Genomic DNA, 10,601 nt, shown 5'->3' on the forward strand with positions numbered 1-10,601 from the left:
CCTAAGAGAATGGATAGACAGGATGCAGAGACAACTGGCAAGGGCTTTGCTTTTCCCTGTTGATTAGCAGGTTTATTTTGCCAAATCTGGCTGGCTCCATAGCTTCTGTCAGAATGCCTTTTTTTTTTTTCCCCTAGATAGAGGAGGATTATTCTTTGATCCTATAGATGACTAAGTGGGTGCTGGAACTACAAAAAAAAAAAAAAGTAATATAAATAAGACATGATTGGTTCTAAGCAGTGTTTTGCAGGCTTCTCAGGGCAAATGCTTTGGAGCAGGATGGTTTATGTAAGCCAGGAGCAGGTAATACATTGTAATTTGGGACCCATGACCTGAATGGGACAAAGGAACTAATCTCTCCAGTCCCAGATATACTTTTTTGTGTCCTCTGGTGCCAGATCGGTATTTGAGTACAGAGAGACACACCCAGGGATTTTCCAGAAATACTTGAAGGGGGCTGGGCAGGGCGTTGGGGTGTTGAAACTGTGCAGCCAGCATCAGATGGGTAATCTCCTTAAACGCCTTCCTGTTAGTTAGCTCGCTGACATTGGGATGGCTATTTGTTGTCTTTAACTGATCCTCGTCCTCAGAATTCATGTTTTTGAACGCCAATCTTTTTATTCTCTTGGGAGAAACTACACTGGGTGTAGCATTTTACAGCTGCAATAAAAGTGACTCAAAGTTTTAGGTATTGTTAATTTGGATGGCAAGAGTTTAAATTTGGATATTTTAAAAGGTATTTTTTGAGTCAAGCAACTACGTGATTGCAAAATCCATTAATAATAGCTTAACAATTCTTTAAAATGAAAACATAGGCAACGTATTAAAGTAGTTTTTTTCTTGTACAGTCTTCAATCTCAAGGTGCGGCTTCATCTCAGGGTTGTTTTGCTTCATATTTGGGCACTATTCCTGAACTCACTTCTTTTAAGATAGATAGCAAGATGTCTTTAAATTCTTTGCAGCAATTACCTGAATCAGGGGATAGGGCCCTGGGGTTCATTACTTACATAGCTTCTTAGTCATGTTACTGTGGCATAATGTTTTTATTTAAACAAGCCCTTCCCTCCCATAAAATTATGCCTCAGGGTTTGTTCCCCAGAATGACTCATACCACATATGCAAAATGTCTCTTAAGCGGGGAAATAAACTCACTTAGGTTCTTTCTGGATGCAAACTCCATTTAGAAATGATCTGATTATTAATGTCTCTCCTTGTTAACTTTGGGCTTGGCCCACAGGACCAGTGCTGAGCTCACGCCTGCCCTGAGAGTGGTGTTTTGATTTCTCCTGTGATTTGCCACAAAGGCCTTTTTTGAACTGTCTTTTTATTTGTAAAATTGTTATCATTCATTGTCTGGGTAGAAACATTAGAATTCTACAAAATGGTGCATTATTTGAAGACAGGAAACTCCACCTGTTTACCTCGAATGTGAACAATAGGAAAATTCAAATGGCCACAGATTTTACTTAGTATTCTGTAAGCCACTTTAAGTAGAAGCTTACCAATAAAATGTGTAGACTTCTAGTGAATCTAGCCAAGAATAAAAGAGAAATATAAATATGCACAATTAGGAATGAGAAAGCGTATAGGATCATAGACATAGCGAAGCAAATTTACATAAGACTATGATGTACAGGATTGTTCTTAAGGAATGAAGTGTAAAAATCACAATAAAAGCAGAATTCACTAGGAAGATGTAAGTGAACAGAACTGAGCCAAAAATAGAAAACCTGAGCCAATCAGACAGCATAGAAGAAACTGAAAATGTGGCCAAAAAATTACATCTAAAAAATGTGCCAGGCCTAGCTATAAAGGCAAATGCTTTTGTATATTCAAGTAATAGGTCAGTTGAATGTAATATAAACTGTCTTTAAATTCTTTGCAGCAATTACCTGAATCAGGGGATAGGGCCCTGGGGTTCATTACTTACATAGCTTCTTAGTCATGTTACTGTGGCATAATGTTTTTATTTAAACAAGCCCTTCCCTCCCATAAAATTATGCCTCAGGGTTTGTTCCCCAGAATGACTCATACCACATATGCAAAATGTCTCTTAAGCGGGGAAATAAACTCACTTAGGTTCTTTCTGGATGCAAACTCCATTTAGAAATGATCTGATTATTAATGTCTCTCCTTGTTAACTTTGGGCTTGGCCCACAGGACCAGTGCTGAGCTCACGCCTGCCCTGAGAGTGGTGTTTTGATTTCTCCTGTGATTTGCCACAAAGGCCTTTTTTGAACTGTCTTTTTATTTGTAAAATTGTTATCATTCATTGTCTGGGTAGAAACATTAGAATTCTACAAAATGGTGCATTATTTGAAGACAGGAAACTCCACCTGTTTACCTCGAATGTGAACAATAGGAAAATTCAAATGGCCACAGATTTTACTTAGTATTCTGTAAGCCACTTTAAGTAGAAGCTTACCAATAAAATGTGTAGACTTCTAGTGAATCTAGCCAAGAATAAAAGAGAAATATAAATATGCACAATTAGGAATGAGAAAGCGTATAGGATCATAGACATAGCGAAGCAAATTTACATAAGACTATGATGTACAGGATTGTTCTTAAGGAATGAAGTGTAAAAATCACAATAAAAGCAGAATTCACTAGGAAGATGTAAGTGAACAGAACTGAGCCAAAAATAGAAAACCTGAGCCAATCAGACAGCATAGAAGAAACTGAAAATGTGGCCAAAAAATTACATCTAAAAAATGTGCCAGGCCTAGCTATAAAGGCAAATGCTTTTGTATATTCAAGGAATATGTCAGTTGAATGTAATATAAACTGCTCCATAGAAAAAGATGGAACACTTCCTAATTTATTTTATAAAACTAGCATAACCTTGGCTGTAAATACCTATTAAAATATAGAACAAAAAATATAGGTAGAAATATATTTGTACAGATACAGTACAAATACAGGTATAAACAAATGCAAAATAATATAAAATGTTAGTAAATCTTATCAAGCACTGTATATAAAGAACAATACAGAATGACTAAATAAGTTTTATTCTAATAGGCTACGTGTGGGTCAATAATATGAAATTTATCAACAGAATTTATCTCATCTAGAGGTCATTAGAGAAAAACCAAGGGATCATCTGGATGGATATGCAAATGGTATTTGAAAAAACTCATTCTTGATCCAAATCCTTGGCAAATTAAGGGGCGAAAAAAAAGAATGAGCTGTACCTCTTCAACATGATAAAGAGTATATATTAGAAACCAGCAGCCAGCATCACACTTAGGTGTGAATTGCCACATATTCCCATTAATTAGAAATAAGAAATAAATGTCCCCTCACACCATAATTAGAGCAGTATTCAGAGATTGCTTTATCCAGTGCAAGGAAAGAGGAGACATGAATTTGAGGAGACCAAATTGTCATCATTTGCTGATGATACAACTGGCTAACAGAATCACAACAAATATTTTCAAATGTATCAGAATTTTATCTTACACTATGTTTAACTATCTTGCCTTATTTTGAAGTACATGTAAGGGGACATCATAGGCCAAAAAAATGTTGTGGCCCTTGCATGAAATTTACTACTATGCTGTAATGCGTGATATTTCAGTTTCTGCATATCCCCCCCCCGCCCCCGAATTTATCCAACTTTAAACACAGGAGAGAATTTAACTCACACATTTTTTTACCTAATTTAATATGGAAAAGTTTATAGGTCAACTGATTGTTGTCCTTTTGCTTTTCAGCGGGGTGCTCTATTGGGTGGAATGAGCCTTTGCAGTGGGTTACACGCTGTTATTCTGAATCCTTCCAGCAAGGTTAGAGCCACGACCTCCATAAAAGGGGTTTACAGGACCTCAGAGCTCTCCTCCCAGCCCAGTGTGAGATGACACCCTGCCTTGTGGTTGGGATGGTGTTACGATCTCTGTCAACACGACCCTTTCTGCACTAACCACAGAAGTCTGGTTGCGAGCAAGACTTTGGAGTGGTGTTTGCACAAACAGACTTTGCATAGAGCCCATGTTTGCCTAACTTGTCTCTGCACAAGTATCTTAACCTTAGTGACTGAGTTCACTCTTTTAGAGAATCTCTAAACCTGTAATAAAAGGGAAGCCTGAGCCATTTTACAGTCTAAGCCTGATGCTAATACTTTAGTAAGGTAAAATCTGTGGCTCCCCAAGCTGAGAGCTAGAGAATGATCTGTCATTAGTTGCAAAGGCAGCAGCATAGGAAATCAAATACATGAAGATACTTATGAGAGCAACAAAAGTGTAATTGGAAAATACAACTACAATTGCTGCTAAATTAACCAAAGTATATCCATCAAGCAATTTAGGAATGATGTCAGATCCATTGGTAGTTTTCCTTCTGCAGTGTTCAAAGTCTTTTCTTCAAACATTCCTTTGAACAAATACCTTAAAGACAGCAAACTGAGATACTTTATGGTATCCTAGAAAAAGTGGCTTGACCTTTCCAGGACTAAAGAAGTCCACAGACATAGAATATTCTTGTTTCCATGCCCATAGTAGAACAATGCTATTCAATTGAGAGAATGAATTAAAGAGAGGACAAAACCTCAAAATAAATTTTAAAATTTCATGAAAATCAGTCCATGGCAATTTGTGTCTGCATTTTTAATAGCAATAATTTACCATACACTACTGAAAATAGCTTCTGAAACTATAGAATAATAATAATAACAAAAATTAAAAGATCAAGGGGGAAATGCTATTTCTGGAAAAGAAAGCAGAAAAGGAATGATTAAAAAAAAAAAAAATCAGGCTCTATGTAGGACTAGATATATACAGTACTAGTGCCACCTGCTGTTGTTAGTATAAATTGCAGCCATCCAATAGCTGATTTGTTCTAATATTCAGTATTCTTGTAAAACCTGCCCTCTCATGGCAAGAACCATGAATTTTATGCTGCTTTCACTATTTCCAGGTATCCAAATTTTATTATGAACTAAGAATTATAGTGCTAAGCACTTTATATAAATTCTCTCATTTGATTGTCATAACAACTTTACCAGGTAGGTGGTATTTTATCCCCATTATATAGTTGAACAGACACATAGGTGGTGAGTGGCAGAATCAGGGTTAGGGTGTCAGAATCCAAGCTCATGGCCAATATTCTGCCTTTCTATGCTGTGCTGCTTTGTTTTGAGAGCTCCCTTTTGGGAGATCTTTCAGAAAATATGTTTACATGGGTTCAGTCTCAGTTTGCTGTCTTTAAAAGGATTCCTCTAGTGGAATGGGTTGTTAGGAAACATTAGATCTATGAAGAGGGTTTGCAGGTTATTTGGGGTGGTCTTCACATTATAATAAAAAAATCTTACCAAGTTTTAGGCCTTTATGTGCCTTTGTGCTAGTTTGCATAGCTGACAGTTATAACTTTTACTTAAATATTTCCAGAGTAGCATAGCTTAGACATGGGAAGATAAATCAAATTTTCCCTGAAAGGCACTCCCTTCAACTGAGGATTATACAACCATTGCATTTCTATCAGGGAGACAAGGATGGCTTATTAGTTCTCATTTCATGTATACGACTTGCTGTAGAACTTTTATGGGTTATTGCATGCAGATGCGAAGAACTCTTAGCACTATGTTCTAACGAACCCTAAGCTTTGCTGCTAGAGTAATGGTATTTTGTGTCCAAGGTTTGAAAACTGTAAACAGAGAAGGGATGATGTAGTTGGAAAAGTGTAGCCATAGCTGGAGTCCAGTAGGGCAGAGGGAAAAAACAGGAGGGAGACACGGGCAGGGTATCAAATCCAAGCAGAGAAGAGTAGCAAAATCAGGAAAGTGTATCCAGGAGTCAGTTATTTGAAGAATAGAAGCTGGAAATCCAATCTCAGCATGCCCCTGTGAGCATTGCAAACAGTTGGAGACATCTGGAGTCAAAGCCAATTAGTGGCAAGTGGTCGGGGACCTTATGCCAGTGTGTGTTGTTTCTTAGGAAAACATCTCTGAAAGCAAGCAGTCAACACCAGAAACTATTAGGGTCTGATCAATTCAACTGAATAAAGATTTATCCAGTGTCCTTAGATTGCAAAGATCCCAGTGCTTTTCCAAAGTTGCATGCTTATTGAATAGTCAATAATGTGCCTCAATCCATCTCCTTCCCCTCTCTTTTCCTCTCCACAGATTTGGCATTGATGGCACTTAATTCAATCCAGCTGCAAATAGTTGAAAATCTCTATGGCTGAGTTTCAATCTGATTAAGTGTGGTGCACCTAAGAGCTATGGTTTAGTTACCTAGTTACAGCTTAGACTGGCATCCCAAGCCATGATTCCTGGGCCAGCATCCTACTTCTTGCCTGGAAAACCCTATTTCTTTCTTGTGTGTGTGTTTTAGTTGTTATTTTTTTTCTTTTTAAAAATTGTGATAAAAAACGTTAAATTTACCATCTTAACTATTAAGTGTACAGTTCAGTTGCATTAAGTATATTCACATTGTTGTATAACAAATCTCTAGAACTTTTTCATCTTATAAAACTGAAACTCTATACTCATTCAGACTAATTCTTCCTCCACCTTCCCACAGCCCTTGGTGGCCACCTTTTTACTTTCTGTTTCTGTAATTTTGACTACATTAGATATTTTACATGAGTGAAATCATACAGTATTTGTCCGTTTGTGACTGGCTTATTTTGCTTAGCATAATGTCCTTGACGTTTATCCATGTTGTAGCATGTGAGAGGATTTTCTTCCTTTTCAAGGCTGTATAATATTCCATCTCATGAATACACCACATTTTGTTTATCCATTCATCGAATGATGGACACTTTGGTTTCCACCTTTTGGTTACTGTGAATAATGCTGAGATGTATATGGGTTTGTTGCTTCTTACTTTTAAAAAACCCAAACAGTGACTAGAGGTCTAGCAGTCTAGTGAATGTTGGAAACTGAGGCAGTAAGTTGGCATTGGCCAGTAGCAGGCTAAATGCCTTAGGAAGCAGATTGTGCGGGAGGATTCTTGGTTTACATGCCTGAATGCTTGTATATTTCACTTAGAAAAAACAGTTTAGCTTCCAGCATGACCTCTTAGCGGTAATGTTGTAGTATGTTCCTGCTGCTGTAACAAACCAAAATATCATAGACTGGGTAATTATAAACAACAGAAATGTTTCACTCACAGTTCTGGAGGCTGGGAAGTCCAAGATCAAGGAGCCAGCAGATTCAGTGTCTGGTGAGGGCTTGCTCTCTGCCTCAAAGATGGTGCTTTCTTGCTGTGTTCTCACAATGCAGAAAGTTCTGGGAAACTCCCTCAAGCCTCTTCATGAGAGTGGAGCCCTTGACTTAATAACTCCTCAAAGGTCCTGCCACTTAATACTATCACACTGGGAATTGGACTCCAACATACGAGTTTTGGGGGGACACCAGCATTCAGACCAAAGCGGACCATCTTGCAGCAAAGCTCCAGACCCTTTCTTCAGTGATCCAAACTCGTCATGTAGCTCGGATCTCCAGTGTCCTCACCTATCACCCAGAGATTTTGTAGAAATCGTCTTCATTCACTTCTAATATAAAAACATTGGCTCTGTCAATTCCCCAAATGGAGACACACTGGAGAGGATGAAAAGGTATGGATTCTGAACTCTGGACTCTCAGAACTTTTATTTTAGTCCTAATACTTCTATTGTTTTTAAACTTGGGCAAATCGTTTATGTTCCTTGTATTTCGGCTTTCTCATTTGTCAAATGAAGATGGTAATACAGACTTCACAAATTCTTGGTGAAGGTTTAATGAGAGTAATTATAAGTTATAAAAAAGTTACACAAAATATCGACTATTTAGTTTTAACGAGTATCATTGAATAACATTTCTAGCAATTTTGTTTGTTTGTTTCAGCTTGTCTTTTAGCTGCTCCTTTTCTGTTTATAACCCTGTAGAGAGCAAGTTTCTTTATCAAATCTTACGGATTCTGAAGGGTAAATTCTCCCCTCTAAATCCTAATGGAAAAGTGCCTGTGTCTTCCATGGGATTTATAGTTACCATGAATACAGAAATGGTAACTCAGGATTTATTAACTCATGAGAGCACTTGTGGAGTGTGCCAGAGATTGCTATTTTTCCTGGATATCCCTTCTCCCTGCTCCCTTAGTAACAGAACTCTCCATTTTTAGCTGGACAAACAGCTGTGTAGCATACAGACTTTTGTGGAGTGTGCCAGAGATTGCTATTTTTCCTGGATATCCCTTCTCCCCGCTCCCTTAGTAACAGAACTCTCCATTTTTAGCTGGACAAACAGCTGTGTAGCATACAGACTAGTATTTCTCAGCCTTCCTGGTGGCCAGACGTGGTTAGGTGCTGAGATCTGGCCAATTAAAACGGTATTTGTCTACATATTTTTTAGAAAAAAAAATTTTTTTTAAAGGTTCATATAGGCAATTATTTATTCCCTTTCAGACTAATTGGAGGAGGGGGTGGCAGGCGACTGACACTTGAACTACTGAGTTCCAGAGCACTTTGTTATTGCTACAGTACATCTTGGAGCACGAAGTGGAAACCCAGCGATGATCCTGAGTCCCTGATGATTATGGAGTTATTAAATCAACCCCCTGGGTTACTTATCTCTATGCATGGTTGATATGCAAGAGAAGTAAAGTCCTTTCTTGTTTATGCCACTGTTGCTTTGGATTTTCTCGGAATGGAACCAAATCCCAACTGAAATGAGAAGATCATCACCATGGTTACTACTCACATGGTATTTTTACATATATTACTTTTTAAAAAGTAGTATAAAAATTGTATTATGAAAATTTAGCTACAAAATTATTAAAATTAAATATAAAATTATGTCCTAAAATTATTAAAATTATAAAAGTTAGTTCTAAAAATTATATTATAAAATAAGAAAAATAATCACAATGATCATCATTATGATTATTACTCACAGGTATTTTTGTGTACACTACTTTTTGTTTATTTTTCATTTTTTTTTGACTGTCCTAAATTGCTTATCAGGTATGAATTTTACAAACCTTACTTATATGAGTATTAACGGTAGAGCTGGAGAATATTGTGCCTTCTCCAAGCTGCACAGTGAGAACCACTAACAGTATGGTGGGATTTGTGGCCCTTTCCAAAGCTACAACTCTTAGGGCCTGCAGAGGTCAGTCCACACATCTCTCTGTGCTTATGGACTGGTTTGGTGATCCACTAGGTGTCAGGATTTCTTCTGATAGATTTATGGGATGGATCAATGAGGAAAACCTCAAAGAATTTGTATGTGAAATCTTCACCAACCCACTAGGAATCCAGGACTCTCAGAGCCCCACTGTGGCATCCAGCTCACTCCTCGGCCACAGACTGAAGGCATCAGGCAAACATTAGCTGGTTGACACCGTGATGGACAGGCTTGCCATAGGTTGTACCCTTAGGTGACATTGATTTCATCCTCAGGAACTGGTTATTTGTGCCCACGACAGCGCACACAAATCCTGTATATGACATAATCTTGCTTGGCCTTGTATCCCAGTCTGTGGCTTTATCCACCTGGGTGGGCTGGGGAGCCCTGTGGAGCACAGAGAGCAGGTCGTACTGCCAGCAGCCGACCCTCAGAAAGAAGCACATTACATCAGACTGCATCTCCCTTCATAGCTCCTGTATGCACTTTTATGCACCCACCTTGGCTTACCTCTGAGATAAAACTGATGGTTTCTGACAGACAGAAAGGAGGCTATATATACTACTTAAAAAAAAAAATCCACAGCAGACATTATTTTCCTTGCCTAGCACATCCTTAAACAAAAAGTGTTCAAATGTTGATGTGGCAGAGGTTGTTGGCTTAATTAAAAATCAGAAAACGCTTGAATTTTTATACAGAGAGATGACAATACAGGGAATTGGTTACTCAGTGGGTAAAAAAGCTGAACAGAGATTATCAGCAGCTGCTACCACTGCTAGGCTGAGGGACAGAGAGAAGAGGTGGCACAGATTGTATTACTGTTTAGAATTACTCACTACCCTCCCAGTAAGAGGATTATACATCCTGTCTTACTGATATGCAGCTTCCTTTTGCTAATAAAATGCAAACAGAAATGATATATACATTACTCTTAAGTTCAATCATATCATACCTGAGCAGGGCAGCTGGTATCCACAAAGGCTCCTGATGGGTAGGCAGCATGGTCAGGAAGGAATTCATCTGGATTCAATTCCTGGCTCTGCTGCTTACTACCTGACAGGCCTTCGGTCAGCCACTGGGCTTCATGTGATTTTTTCATTGAAGGATTGGGCTCAGATGATGGATTTATATGGATCTCTCAGCGTCCTTTCAACCTTCTGTAATATACCATGGATCAACCAGACAATAACAATCCCTCAAAGAGAACTCCTTGTCCCTTTGTTGAATCCTTTTCTTGTCTGTATGTGTCCCTTGGATTAAAAATTGTCTTCGTCCTGACGCTTATTCAACAATTTGTGGTTTTCCCTTCTAAGAATGAATATTTCTTTCATCAACCAGAACAATACAAAATCTATTCATTCCAGTTTTTTCTTTTAATTTAATTTTATTTTGTCAATATACAATGTGGTTGATTACTGTGGCCTATTACCGAGACCTCCCTCTCTTGTCCCTCTCCCCCTCCCTCCCAACAATGTCCTTTCTGTTCACTTGTCG

The 10,601-nt window shown here is 38.1% G+C and overlaps 1 pseudogene; it reads right to left on the reverse strand.

The window, feature by feature from the left end:
- Positions 1–8,977: 8,977 nt before the first annotated feature.
- Positions 8,978–10,206, reverse strand: LOC103605660 (annotated as a pseudogene).
- Between the last annotated feature and the right edge of the window lie 395 nt (positions 10,207–10,601).

This window comes from Galeopterus variegatus, unplaced genomic scaffold (assembly GCF_000696425.1).
Source record: "Galeopterus variegatus unplaced genomic scaffold, G_variegatus-3.0.2 Scaffold5968, whole genome shotgun sequence".
NCBI classification, from domain to species: domain Eukaryota; kingdom Metazoa; phylum Chordata; class Mammalia; order Dermoptera; family Cynocephalidae; genus Galeopterus; species Galeopterus variegatus.